At 35.1% G+C, this 15,277-nt stretch overlaps 1 protein-coding gene and 1 non-coding gene across 2 annotated transcripts in view; both read left to right on the forward strand.

Annotated features, from left to right (window-relative positions):
• The window catches only part of LOC141371290 (uncharacterized), a 78,513-nt gene that overhangs the window by 29,297 nt on the left and 33,939 nt on the right, over nt 1-15,277 (forward strand). The window lies entirely within an intron of this gene.
• Nucleotides 10,141-10,247, forward strand: LOC112810234 (U6 spliceosomal RNA). Its single transcript, XR_003204783.1, has one exon. It is a non-coding gene; the product is annotated as a U6 spliceosomal RNA (small nuclear RNA).

Genomic DNA, 15,277 nt, shown 5'->3' on the forward strand with positions numbered 1-15,277 from the left:
ATCTTTGTAGAACTGAATGTGTGTATTTGTTGTAGGGTGGATGCAGGGAACCAGAACCTTCTAGGTAGAGATTCAAACTTGAGGCACTCAGTTAAGGACATTAGACATGTCTCATACATGCTCTTATTCTCTCCATCTTTGAGTTTCAGAGTCATCTGTGCCACCTAAATGGTGACAGCTGTGTAGAATTTGAGATGCATTACAGCCTGGCAGTGTATTATGTCAGGCTCTAAGGTGTTCCTAAATAGGAACTGGATTCTATCTTTGTTTACATTAAAAATACCAACCTATTAATCATCCTTTACTACCTCTATATCCCAGTGTTTAAAATGTCCCCTCTCTCTCCAATGCATATTCATTGGTGAGTGATTGACATTGTCTCCAAGATTTTATATTTTCATTTATTCATTATATTGGGATGGATTTGTGTGACTAAGTATAGTTAAGCTTTGGTCTTTGGGGATGAAATTAATACTTTCTGATTGCCATAGACAGCAGACTTCCAACAAAACATTATGATGACATTCTGGTTTCTATACCATTTGGGATATTCCAATGTGTCTTGAAAGTAGGAACATTTAGCCAGTATATTTCAGTGCAATAAGGCTAGAACAACTGTATCAATATCAGGCCTTTTTGGTATCTACCATAACTTACAGTTTTATTTTGTGTATATATGTGTTTAATGGGTCGTATGTATATGCATCTATGTGGTTGGGGGACAAATGATTTAACTGGTACAAAAGATGTCTACATAGTCCTGTTTTGTGAGGGAGGCTTTTAGAACCTGCTGAGTGGAGACTGAAGTGGCTGAGTCATCATTCATTATTTTTCACTTTCTGTGTATTCAGATGACAATTGTGTTGTGGTCTTTGAGTTTTATAAATTAAAGTCTCCAAACATTTCTCATCATGCAGCCCTGAAATACACATACCCACCTCCCCCCCCAAACATAGTGAAGAAATAATATTCTTACAATATGAAGCACACCAAATTTGAAGATTATAAAGGAATACAGATGAATATAATCAAAAATTCTAATATTTTCCTCTTTGACTTTAGTGGATCTTCTTGTGTATTTCCTGGATCATTCTCACTCTAGTTTGGAAACTGTTACTTTAAAGTATAAATTTTGTCTTGTCACACCACTTATTATAATCTTTAAACGGCTCCCATTTAGTTTCAAACTTGTTAATACAAACGTCTTAATAAAGTTCCTGATCTGATTGCTGCTTTTCTTTGTTTTAATTGAGGTAAAATTCTTATAACACAGAATTAACCATTTTAAAGTATACAGTTCAGTGGCATTTAGTACATCCACAATTTGTGCAACCATCACCTCTACCTAGTTTCAATATATTTTCATCATCACAAAAGGAGACCACATACATATTAGCAGTCACTCCACATTTTTCCTCTCCCTCTAACTCCTGGCAACCACTGATCAGATTTCTGTCTCTATAGATTTACCTATTACAGATATTTCATATAAATGGAATCATCTAATATGTGACCTTTTGTGTCTGAATTCTTTCACTTTGCATAATGTTTTTGAGGCTTGTCCATGTTGTAGCAAGTATCAGTACTTCATTATTTTTTATGGCTGAATAACAGTCCACCGTATGGTTGTACTATGCTTTGTGTACTATGCTTTGTTTGGTCATTAATCCACTGATGGACACTTGGGTTGTTAATAGCCACCTTTTGGCTATTGTGAATAATGCTGTCATGAGCATTTATGTACAAGTTTTGTTTGAATACCTGTTTTCAATTCTTTTGTTGTGTACTCAGGAGGGGAACTGCTGTCACATGGTAATTCTACATTTAGCTTTTTGAGGAACACTAAACTTTTTTTTCCATAGAGACTAAACCATTTTACATTCTGAACAGCGATGTACAAGTATTCCAAATTCTTCATATTTTCTCATTATTTTCCATTTTTTGATTATAGCCATCCTAGTGGTTATAAAGTGGTAATTCACTACAGTTTTGATTCTCATTTCCTTAATGATTAATGATATTGATCATCTTTCCATGTGCTTCTTGGCCATTTGTACATCTTCTTTGGAGAGAATTGTTTTGTCATTTTCCTTTTTGGATAGCTCTTTGCTAGTGTATAGAAATACAACTGATAATTGTGTATTGATCTCATATCCTGCAACTTTGCTCTATGTGTTCATTGTTCCAAGAGTTTTTTGTTGACTTTTTGGTATTTTCTATATATAAGGTCATTTGAGATAAAATAGAGATATGCTATAGAGATAATTTTATTCTTCCTTTTCAATTTAGTTGCTTATTTCTTTTTATTGCCTAGTTTCTCTGGCTAGAATTTCCTGCACAGTGTTGAATAGAAGTGGTGAATGTGACCATTTTTGTGTTGTTCCTATCATAACTGGAATTCTTTCTTTCACCAATGAGTATAAAGTTAGTTGTGGATTTTTTTTAAATTTCATTTTTCACGTTGAGGTACTTACCTTCTATTCCTAGTTTGTTGAGTGCTTTTATCATGAAATGGTATTGGGTTTTGTCAAATCCTTTTTCTGCATTAATTGAATTGATCCTATGTTTTTCCCCTTCCTTTTATTAACATGATATATTACATTGATTTACTTTCTTATGTTGAGCTACTATTTCATTCCTGTGATAAATCCCACTTGATCATTTGTATAATACTCTTAATATGCTCCTGGATTTGGTTTGCTAGTATATTGTTGAGGATTTTTGCATCTATATTTATAAAGGATATTGGTTTATATTTTTCTTTTAATGTAATGTTTTGATCTGGCTTTTGTAATAGGGTAATTTTGGTCTCATAGAATGTTAGGTTGTATTCCTTCCTCTTTGATATTTTGGGAAGTTTAAGAATGTATTAACTCTTGGGCGCCTGGGTGGCTCAGTTGGTTAAGCGACTGCCTTCGGCTCAGGTCATGATCCTGGAGTCCCGGGATCGAGTCCCACATCGGGCTTCCTGCTCAGCAGGGAGTCTGCTTCTCCCTCTGACCCTCTTCTCTCTCGTGCTATCTCTCATTCTCTCTCTCTCTTTCAAATAAATAAATAAAATTAAAAAAAAAGAATGTATTAATCTTCTTTAAATGTTTGATAGAACTTACCAATGAAGCTCATCTTATCCTGGGTTTTTCTTTGTTGGGACACATTTGCTTATGGATTCAATCTCTTTATTTATTATAGATCTATTCAGATTTTCTATTTCTTCTTGAGGCAGTTTTGGTAATTTTTGTTTCTAGACATTTGTCCATTCCTTTTCTAATTTGTTGGCCTATAATTGTTCATACTTTTCTGTTACTTTTTATTTCTGTAAGGTTTGTAGTAGTGTTATTTACTAGTTTGCTAGGTCTGCCATAACACAGATTGGGTGGGTTAAACAATAGAAACATATTTTTCTCACTGTTCTGGAGGCTAGAAATCCAAGATTAGGTTGTTGGCAAAATTAATTTCATTTTGAGGCCTCTCTTGTTGGCTTGTAGATGGCCATCTTCTCCTTTTGTCTTCATATGGTCTTCATATGTGCAGCTGCACTCTAATTTCCCCTTCTTATAAGGACACCAATTATATTGGATTAGGGCCCACTTCAATGATTTCATTTAAACTAATTACCTCTTTAAAGATTGTATCTCAAGTACAGTCACATTCTGAGGTAATAGGGGCCAGAACTAAAACATATGAATTTTGGTGTGACACAATTCAGCTCATAACATGTCCCCACTTTCATTTTCTGGTTTTAATGACTTAAGTCCTCTTTTTTTCTAGTCAGTCTAGACAAAAGTTTGTTAATTTTGTTTATCTGTTTGAAGAACCAATTATTGGTTTTGTTGATTCTCTTTATTGTTTTTATATTATCTACCATTTGCCTCTGCTCTAATCTTTATTATTTCCTTCTTTCTCCTAGCTTTGGGTTTACTTGATCTTCATTTTTTATCTCATTAAGCTGTAAAGTTAGGTTATTGATTTGGGATTTTTCTTATTTTTAAATATAGGCATTTATAACCATAAATTTCCTGTTGAGCACTGCTTTCACTATACCTCATAAATTTTGGTATGTTTTGTTTCCATATGCACCCATTTTAATGTTTTTTCTAATATCAGTTGTGCTTTTCCCTTTGACCCATTATTTTTTTGTTTAGTATTTTAAAATTTGTATGTATTGGCACATTTTCCAGTTTTCTCTGTTATTGATTCCAGTTTTCCCCTATTGTGGTCAAAGAAAATACTTAATATAATTTCACTTTTTAAAATATATTAATTGTGATGAGCACTGGGTGTTATATGCAACTAATGAATCATTGAACATTATATCAAAACTCATGATGTACTATATTTTGGCTGATTGAATTTAAATAAAAAAGAAAATATATTAATTGTTATGTGGCCTAACATATGGTCTACCCTGGAGAATGTTTCATGTACACCAAGAAGAATGTGTATTCTGATATTGCTGTTGAGTGGGGTGTTCTGCATATGTCGATTAAATTTAATTGGTTTATTGTGTTGTTCAAGGCCTCTATTTCCTTTTTGATCTTCTATCTAACTGTTCTTTGCCTTTTTGAAAGAGGGAAATTGAAACCTCTAACTGTTATTGTAGAATTAACTATTTCTCCCTTCAATTCTGTCAATTTTTGCTTCCTATATTTTGGGGTTTTGTTTTTATGTGGGTATATGTTTCTAATTGCTATATCACTCTGATTGACATTTTTATGAATAAATAATGTCCTTTCTTGTTTTTAATATCTTTTAAAATTCTTTTTGTTTGATATTAGTATAGCCACCCCAGCTTTCTTTTGGTTACTATTTGCATGAAATATTTTTTTTCTACCCTTTTACTTTAAATTTATCTATAGTGTGTCTCTTCTAAACTGAATATAATTGGATCATGTTCTTTAAAAACCCGCCGGCTAATTTCAACCTTTTATTTAAGGGCTTAATCTGTTTAGATTTAACCTAATTACTGACAACAAATAATTCCTCTCCTGTATTTTTTTTTATTGTGGTAAGAGCACAACATGATATCTACCCTCTTAATTTACTTTTTTTAAAAATTTTATTATGTTATGTTAATCACCATACATTACATCATTAGTTTTTGATGTAGTGATCCATGATCCATTTTGCATGTAATACCCAGTGCTCCATTCAGTAGTGCCCTCTTTAATACCCATCACCAGGCTGACCCATCCCCCCACCCCTCTCCCCTCTAGAACCTTCATTTTGTTTCTCAGAGTCCATAGTCTCTCGTGGTTTGTCTCCCCCTCCGATTTCCCCCCCCTTCATTTTTCCCTTCCTACTATCTTCTTTTTTTTTTTTTTAACATATAATGTATTATTTGTTTCAGAGATACAGGTCTGGGATTCAACAGTCTTATTTACTTCTTTAAGTACACAATAGAGTATTGTTAACTGTTGGTACAATGTTTTACAGCAGATCTGTAGAACTTATTCATCTTGCCTAACTAAAACGTTATACTTGTTGAACAGCAACACTCCATTTCTCCTTCCCCCAGACCCTGAAAACAGCCATTTTACTCTGTTTCTATAAATTGATGATTTTAGATACTTCATATAAGTGGAATCATGCAGTATTTGTCCTTCTGTGACTGGCTATTTCACCTAGCATAATGTCTTCCAGGTCCATCTATGTTGTCCCAAATGGCAGGATTTCCTTCCTTTTCTTTTAAGGATGAATAGAATTTCATTTTATGTATGTATATACCACATTTTCTTGATATATTCTTCTGTCAATGGACATTTATGTTGTTTCCATTTCTTGACTATTGTGAATAGCTGCAATGAACATGTGAGTGCAGATATCTCTTCAAAATCCTGATTTCATTTCCTTCAGATAAATACGCAGAAGTGGGATTTCTGGACCATATGGTAGTTCTATTTTTAGGTCTTTGAGAAACCTTCATACCGTTTTACATAGCATTGGCATCATTTTACATTCCCACTGACAGTGTACAAGGGTTTCATTTCTTTATATCCTTGCCAACACTTGTTATCTCTTTTTTTAAAAGATAGTCATCCTAACAAGAGTAAGATGATATTTAATTGTGGTTTTGAATCACATTTCCCTCATGATTAGTGATGGTGAGCACCTTTTTTCATATACCTGTTGATCATTCGAATGTCTTCTTTAAAGAGATATCTATTTAAGTCCTTTTTCCATTTCTAAATTGTGTTACAGTATCTCCCCTTATACATTCCAAGACCCCAGTGGATATTTGGAAATTCAGATAGTACTGAACCCTATATATACTATGTTTTTCCTATACATACATACCTATTATAAGGTTTAATTTATAGATTAAGCATGGTAAGAGATTAACAACTAATAATAAAATAGAACAATTATACCAATATACTGTAATAAATGTGATGGGAATGTACTCTTTCATAAAATATCTTCTTGTGATGATGTGAGATGATAAAATGCCTATGTGACAAGATAAAGTGAGGTGAATGATGTAGGGCTTGTGTAGTATTAGGCTACTGTTGACCTTCTGACAATATGTCAGAAGGAGGATCATCTGCTTCTGGATAGCAGTTGATTACAGGTAACTGAAGGTGAAACTGAAGGTAAGGGGGAACTACTATATATATTTTTTGTTTTGTTTTGCTGTTGAGTTGTAGGACTTCTCTATATATTTTGGATATTAAGCTTTTATCAGATATATGGTTTGTAAATATCTCACATTCTTTAAGTTGCCTTTTCACTCAGAGCAAAATTTCTGAGATGCGGTAAAAGCAATACTAAGAGGGAATTTTAGAGTGATCCCCTACATTAAAAAAAGGGAAAAGCTCCTAAATAAGCAACCCCATTTCACACTTTAAGGAACTAGAAAAATAAGAACGAAGCCCAAAGTAATCAGGAGAAAATAAATAATAAAGATCAGAGCAGAACTAAATGAAATAGAAAATATAAAACAATAGAAAAAATTAACAAAACTGAATTAGTTTTTTTGGAACGATAAACAAAAGTGACAAACCCTTAGTTTGACTAAGAAAACAAGAGCAAAGACTCAAATAAGATCAGAAATGCAAAAGAGGACATAACAACTGATGCCACAGAAATAAAAAGGATTATGAGAGGTTATTTTGAATAATTAAATGCCAACAAATTGGATAATCTATTAGAAATGGATACAAGCATAGGAACACACAACCTATCAAGACTGAATCATGAATAAATAGAAAATGTGAAGAGAGCAACAATGAGTAAGGAGACTGATTCAGTAATTAAAAACAAAGAAAAACCAGGATCATATAGCTTCATTGGTGAATTATCCCGAACCGTTAAAGGATAATTAACACCAATCTTTCTTAAATGCTTCTAAAAAATTTAAAAAGAGGCAACACTTCCAAACTGATATTGGTAGAGGATGGGCAGAATAATGACTAGCTCCACCTCATGTTACTTTCCCTTATGTAGTCTTGCTGATACTGGATGAGATTGCAGGATTAAGGGGGAAGGCTCAGCTTCCTACTGGGGGTAAAGTGGATTGCCAAATGGCTCCAACTTGTATCACGTTGTTCAGTCTCACTGATGTGTGGGGTAGAGAATTAAATGGCTGCTGGAACCTGCTAATACTACCATTGCTGGGGAACCAGAGCACTGCCAGTTTCAGATGGGGAATGGAAGATTAGCTCCCTGCTGTGCCCCTCTGATACTGCCAGAGGCAGGTGGGGAAATTTGAGTGCTGACGCCTCCTTCTGTGGGGCAAGGGCAGGATGGGACCTACAGACTTACTCTGATTTACTGAAACCATGGTGGGAGGGGTACTGTTTTACCATTGGTGTTTGGCTGGAATAGGGCAGATATTGCCCCCAAAAATGTTTTCTATTATTATGTCACTCTTTCTGCAGTCATTTCACTAAGGAGAACAGGTTTTTTTTGGAATTTTTTTTTATCTGCCTTTTGGTGGGTCTGTTTTCAAGCCTTATGAAATGCCCTGTCCCGGATATATTAAAGGCAACAAGGAAACCCAGGGAACTTACTACTGTGTTGTTCCTCAAGTCTAGAAGCACCTTTGTAGTCTGCCCTTTTAAAATTTCTTTCAGAGTCTTCCTATGCTTTTTTGTTGTGTTATGTCCAGAAAGTTTTTTCTTTTATGGGTAGGTCCTGGGTGGAGTGGGGCAACTTCACTTTGGCAGAACTGAAATTCTCTGCAATGGTTTATTTTTAATTAAAGGATAGCAAAATTGAGCTCTTATTGTGAAAAACTTGTTAGCTGGAATAGTTACTTGTATTTGTTCACAGATTTATATTTAGAATGTAAGGGGAAAGTCTAAACTTTTCCATTTCTTTAAGAAATGAGAGGGCAGTTTCACAATTTTCAAGGTCGTAATTATTACCGTTTAAGCATTATGAATAAACTATGAATACCTGATGGATGACATGAGGAAAAACTTATGAAGTTATACATTCTCCTCAAAATAATCTAGAAATTCAGCGAAATCCTAATAAATATCTCCAAATCTGTATTAAAAGGATGTTAGTGGAATATTGTCACCAAGATGGCAGAACAGAAAGCCCCAGATCCTCCTTATCCTGCAGAAACATGAACATAACATTGCCCAGACCGACTGCTTTCATGAAAACCAGTTAAGAAGTTCCTGAACTATAGGCCAGCACATGCCTAAGAAGAACCACACTGAAGATAGAAAATTGGTGGTAGTTACTCACCAAAGCTCCCACTTCTGGTACAGCACAGTGTGGTAATGAGAAAACTTCCAACCCCTGGCTTCCTTCCAGGGAGGGAAAGAGAAGAGTGGAATGCACAACAAACATTCTGACTTTTCACGGGGTTTGCATTAGGGACTAGGGTTCTCTTACATGAGTCAAAACACTGACAGGAATTGGCACCAGGTTGAGGGCTGCTGAGAACAAAGATCACTTTATGGTCTAACGCCAAATCATCTACAGTACTGAGGAGAGACACTAGGTAGAGCTCATGTGCTACAGCTTGCTACAACACCAGCAAAACTCTAGGACTACAAACAGACATCAGGGTAAGTTTCTGAGTAGAAACAGGGAAACCTCTTCAAATATGAGATTATGCATACCAACCCAGAAAAGATGCACCTCCAGAAAAGGCTTGAGAGGCCTCCAGAATCTCAGGGTAGGCTTATTGGTGAAGGTCATCCTTATACAAAGCTAGACTGTAAAGACTAGGAGAAGTGGCTGTTTTTTCAAATGCTCAAGTCCCAACAAAAGATAACAAGACATACAAAGAAACAGGGAAGTATGGCCAAGTTGAAGGAACAAAATAAATCTCCAGGAATTCACACTAAAGAAATGGAGAAATATGAGGAGTTACCGGACAAAGAATTCAAAACATGTCATAAGGATGCTCAATGAACTAAAAGAGAACATAATTTTTCTTGCATAAAAATTCTAAATGACTTGTATAGATACTTTGCACTAAAAGAAGGAGAGCATAAATCCCTATACCTTAAGTATAGCCTGCTGAGTGAAGTGAATTCCTTTTCCAAAATACAGTATATTAAGGGGGCTAGGGACAAAGGGCAATTTTCCAGTGAAGGAGTTTGGCAAAATCTACCTCAGCTAAGTGATCAATGTCAGTATCAATAGTGATAAGTCCTGTTGAGAGTATTTATCTTTATACAAAGTGATGAAAATGGCAACTTACCTATGTTGTTACCTCAAAAAAGAAAAGCCATAATCCTAGTTTAATCATGGTTTAAAAATTATAAAAATTCCAATAGAAGGATATTCTACAAAACACTTGACCAATATGCTTTAAAACTGCTAAGGTCACCATCAATAGGAAAAGTCTGAGGAATTTTCACTGCCAAGAGAAGCCTAAGGAGACACAACAATAAACGTAATGTAGAATCCTGGATGGGGTTCTGGAGCAGCAATACATCAGGTAAAAACCAAGGAAATTTGAATAAGCTATGTACTTTAGTTAAAAATAGAGTATTAATATTGGTTCATTAATTACAGTGAACGTACCATGATAACATAAGCTGTTGATAATAGGAGAAACCATGTGAGGGGATACATGGGAACTCTGCACTATCTTCTCAATTTTAATGTAAATGTACAGCCATTCTTAAATATAGTCTCCTTTCCTTTTTTTGCTTTTTAAAAAATTTTTATTAAGTGCTTCCTTCGGCAGCACATATACTAAGATTGGAACAATACAGAGAAGATTAGCATGGTCCCTGTGCAAAGATGACATGCAAATTTGTGAAGCATTCCATATTTTTGAAAACACGATGGTCAAAACCTTTGGGATGCAGCAAAAGCGTTCCTAAGAGGGAAGTATATAGCAATACAGGCCTACTTCAAGAAGCAAGAAAAATCAAATAAACAACCTAATCTTACACCTAGGGAGCTAGAAAAAGAGAACAAATGAAGCCTAAAGGAGCAGAAGAAGGGAAATAATAAAGATTAGAGCAGAAATAAATTATATAGAAACTAAAAACAGTAGAACAGATCAATGAAACCAGGAGTTGGTTCTTTGGAGAAAAAATAATAAAAAATAACCAGACCTATCAAAAAGAACAAAGGACCCAAATAAATAAAATCACAAATGAAAGAGGAGAAATAAAAACTAATGCCACAAAAATATAAACAATTATAAGAGAATATTGTGAAAAAGTATATGCCAACAAACTGGGCAATCTGGAAGAAATGGATAAATTCCTAGAAATAAACTACAAAAACTGAAACAGGAAGAAATAGAAAATTTGAACAGACCAAAACCCAGCAAAGAAACTGAATCAGTAATCAAAAAAACTTCCAACAAACAAAGGTCCAAGGACAGATGTCTTCACAGGTGAATTCTACCAACCATTTATTTTTTTTAAAAATTTATTTATTTATTTTTTAGAGAGAAAGAGAGCATGAGTGGGTGAGAGGGGCAGAGGGAGAAGCAGACTCCCAGCCCAGTGTGGGACTCGATCCCAGGACCCTGGGATCATGACCTGAGCTGAAGGCAGACGCTTAACTGACTGAGCCACCCAGGCGCCCTCTACCAAACATTTAAAGAAGAGTTAATACCTATTTTTCTCAAACTATTCCAAAAAAAAAAAAAAGAAATGGAAGGAAAACTTCCAAATTCATTCTATTAGGCCAGCATTACTCTGATTCCAAAACAAGACAAAGATCACACTGAAAAAAAAGATCTATAGGCCAATATCTCTGAAGAACATGGATGTAAAAATTCTCAACAAAATACTAGCAAATTGAATCCAACAGTACAGTTAAAGAATCATTCACCATGATCAAGTGGGATTTATTCCTGGGCTGCAAGGGTGGTTCAATATTTGCAAATCAATCAATGTGATATACCACATTAATAAAAGAAATATGATCTTTTCAATAGATGCAGAAAAAGCATTTGACAAAGTACAATATCCATTCATGATAAAAAAAACTTCAACAAAGTACAATTAGAGGGAACATACTTTGACATCATAAAGGCCATATATGAAAAACCCACAGCTGATATCATCCTCAGTGGGGAAAAACTGAGAGCTTTCCTTCTACAGTCAGGAACAAGACAGGGATGTGCACTAACTAACCATTATTAGTTATCATAGTACTGGAAGTCTTAGTCTCAGCAATCAGACAACAAAAAGAAATAAAAGGCATCCAAATTGGCAAGGAAGAAGTCAAACTTTCACTATTTGCAGATGACATCATACTCTATATAGAAAACCTGAAAGACTCCACCAAATAGTTGCTAGAACTGATACACAAATTCAGTAAAGTCACAGGATACAAAATCAACATACAGAAATCTGTTGCATTTCTATAAACAAATAATGGAGCAGCAGAAAGAGAAATCAAAGAATTGATCCCATTTACAATTGCACCAAAAAACATAAGATACCTAGGAATAAATCTAACCAAAGAGGTAAAAGATCTGTATTCTGAAAACTATAGAACACTTACAAAAGAAATTGAAGAGGACACAAAGAAATGGAAAAACATTCCATGCTCATGGATTGGAAGAACAAACATTGTTAAAATATCTATACTACCTAAAGCAATCTACAGATTTAATGCAATCCTTACCAAAATACCACGAGCATTTTTCACACAGCTAGAACAAACAATCCTAAAATATGTATGGAACCACAAAAGACCCTGAATAGCCAAAGCAATCCTGAAAAAGCAAAGCAAAGCTGGAGGCATCATGTTTCCAGACTTCAAGCTATATTACAAAGCTGTAGTCATCAAGACAGTATGGTACTGGCACAAAAACAGACACATAAATCAATAGAACATAATAGAGAACCCAGAAATGGACCCACAACTCTATGGTCAACTAATCTTTGACAAAGCAGGAAAGAATATCCATGGAAAAAAGACAATCTCTTCAACAAGTGGTGTTGGGAAAACTGGACAGCCACATGCAAAAGAATGAAACTGGACCACTTTCTTACACCATACACAAAAATAAATTCAAAACGGGTTAAAAATCTAAGTGTGAGACCTGAAACCATTAAAATCCCAGAGGACAGCACAGGCAGTAACCTCTTTGACATTGGCTATAGCAATTTCTTTCTAGATACATCTTCTGAGGCAAGGGAAACAAAAGCAAAAATACACTATTGGGACTTCATCAAGTTAAGGAGGGCATGTGATGTGATGAGCACTGGGTGTTATATGCAACTGATAAATTATTGAACACTACATCTGACACTAAAGGTGTACTATAAGTTGGCTAATTGAATTTAAAAAAAAAGATAAAAAGCTTTTGTACAGCGAAGGAAACAATCAACAAAACTAAAAGGCAACCTATAAAATGGAAGAAGATATTTGCAAATGATATCTGATAAAGGGTTAGTATCCAAAATCTATAAAGAAATTATACAACTGAACACCCAAAAAACAAATAATCCAGTTAAAAATGGGCAGAAGACATGAATAGACATTTTTCCAAAGAAGACATACAGATGACTAACAGACACATGAAAAGATGCTCAACACTACTCATCACCAGGGAAATGCAAATCAAAACTACAATGGTCTATCACCTTATGCCAGTTAGAATGGCTAAAATTAACAACACCAGAAACAAAAGGTGCTGGTGAGGATGTGGAGAACAGGGAACCATCTTACACTATTGGTGGGATGCGAACTGCTGCAGCCACACTGGAAAGCAGTCTGGAGGTTCCTTAAAAAGTTAAAAATAGAACTACCTTAGGATCCAGCAATTGCACTACTAAGTATTTACCCAAAGGATACAAAAATACTGATTCGAAGGGAAACATGCACCCAGATGTTTATAGTAGTAGTATCAACAATAGTCAAATTATAGAAAGAGCCCAAATGTCCATTGACTGATAAATAAAGCAGTATAGAAAATGGAATATTACTCAGCCATCAAAAAGAATGAAATCTTACCATTTGTAACAACATGGATGGAGCTAGAAAGTATTATGCTAAGTGAACTAAGTCTGTCAGAGAAAAACAAATACCATAAGATTTCACTCATATGCGGAATTTAAGAAACAAAACAAATGAATGCAGGGGGAAAAAAAAAGAGGCAAACCAAGAAATAGACTCTTAACTACAGAGAACAAACTGAGTGTTGTTGGAGGGAAGGTGGGCAGGAGGATGGGCTAAATAGGTAATGGGGATTAAGGAGGGCACTTGTGATGAGCACTGGGTGTTGTATGGAAGTGATTAGTTTCAGGGATAGAATTCAGTGATTTATCACTTCCATACAACACCAGTGCTCATCACCAACCAAATAAAGTCTATTCTTTTTTTTAAGATTTTATTTATTTACTTGTCAGAGAAAGAGCACAGGCCAGGGGAATGGCAGGCAGAAGGAGAAGCAGGAAGAGGGAGAAGCAGGCTCCACGCTGAGCATGGAGCCCAATGTGAGACTCGATCCCAGGACCCTGGGATCATGACCTGAGCTGAAGGGAGACACTTAACCGACTGAGCCACGCAGGCGCCCATAAAGTCTATTCTAAAAACCTCCCAAATAAGAAATCTCCAGGCCAAGATGATTTCATTGGAGAATTCTGGAGAATTCTGCTCAATGTTTAAAGAAGAATTAATACAAATTATATACAACCAATGGAAATGGAGGGAACACTTCCCAGTTTATTTTATGAAGTTAATATCATACTTATAGAAAGGCCAAAGACAGCATACAATAAAGAAAACTATATACCAATATCCGTCATGAATACTGATGAAAATTCTTTATAAAATGTTAGCATATGTAATTCAGCAATGTAGAAAAATAATTATACACAATGGGTTTATTCCAGAGATGCAAGGTTGGCTCAATATTTAAAAATCTGTCATTTTAATCCATCATACATAAAAAGTGAAAATTATATGATCCTATCAATCTATGCAGAAAAAAACTAAAAAAATCAACACTTATCCATGATAAGAAATAAAACTCTCAGAAAAATTCAAATAGAAGGGAACTTTCTCAATTTGATAAAGAGCATTGTATTAGTTTCCCAGGACCACTGAAACCACAAACTGAGCGGCTTAAAACCAGAAATTTATTGTCTCTAAGCTCTAGAAGCTAGAAGTCTGAAATCAAGGTGTTAGTAGGGCTGTGCTCCTTCTAAAGCCTCCAGGGGAAAAATCCTTTCTTGCCTTTTCTGGCTTCTGATAGCCCTACACATTCTTTGGTTTGTGGCAGCATAATTCCAATCTCTTCTTTCATTGTCACTTGGCATTCTTCCTGAATGTATCTCTGTTCTCTATCTCCTCTTCTTCATTTTTTTAACATTTATTTATCTATTTGAGAGAGAGAGAGAGAGAGAGCACGAGTGGGGGGAGTGGGAGAGGGAGGAAGAATTTCAAGCAGACTCTGCACTGAGCTCAGAGCCTGATGCAGGGCTCAATCTCACAACCCCAAGACCATGACCCCAGCTCAAACCAAGAGTTGGATGCTCAGCTGACTACACCACCTAGGTACCCTTCCTCTTCTTATAAGGACACCAGTCATATTGGATTAGGGCCCACTCTAATGACTTCATCTTAATTTGATTCTATCTGCAAAGACTCTGCTTTTAAGTAAGGTTACACTTGCAGGCACCACGGTTTAAAACTTCAATATATCTATTTGGAGGACACAATTCAACTCGGGTTCTCCAAAATATATACATGAATCAATTCATTTTTTATTATTAATTTATATCAATTCATGTTTTAGTTTCCTACTATATGTATGGAATCTTAATTTGTTGTAGTTCTAGCAGATTCTCTGTATAAATAAAAATTTTGGCTTTGGGGTACATAAAAGTTT

Source organism: Callorhinus ursinus, unplaced genomic scaffold (genome assembly GCF_003265705.2).
Source record: "Callorhinus ursinus isolate GAN/ISIS: 27379988/994484 unplaced genomic scaffold, GSC_fseal_2.0 scaffold65, whole genome shotgun sequence".
Taxonomy (NCBI): Eukaryota; Metazoa; Chordata; class Mammalia; order Carnivora; family Otariidae; genus Callorhinus; species Callorhinus ursinus.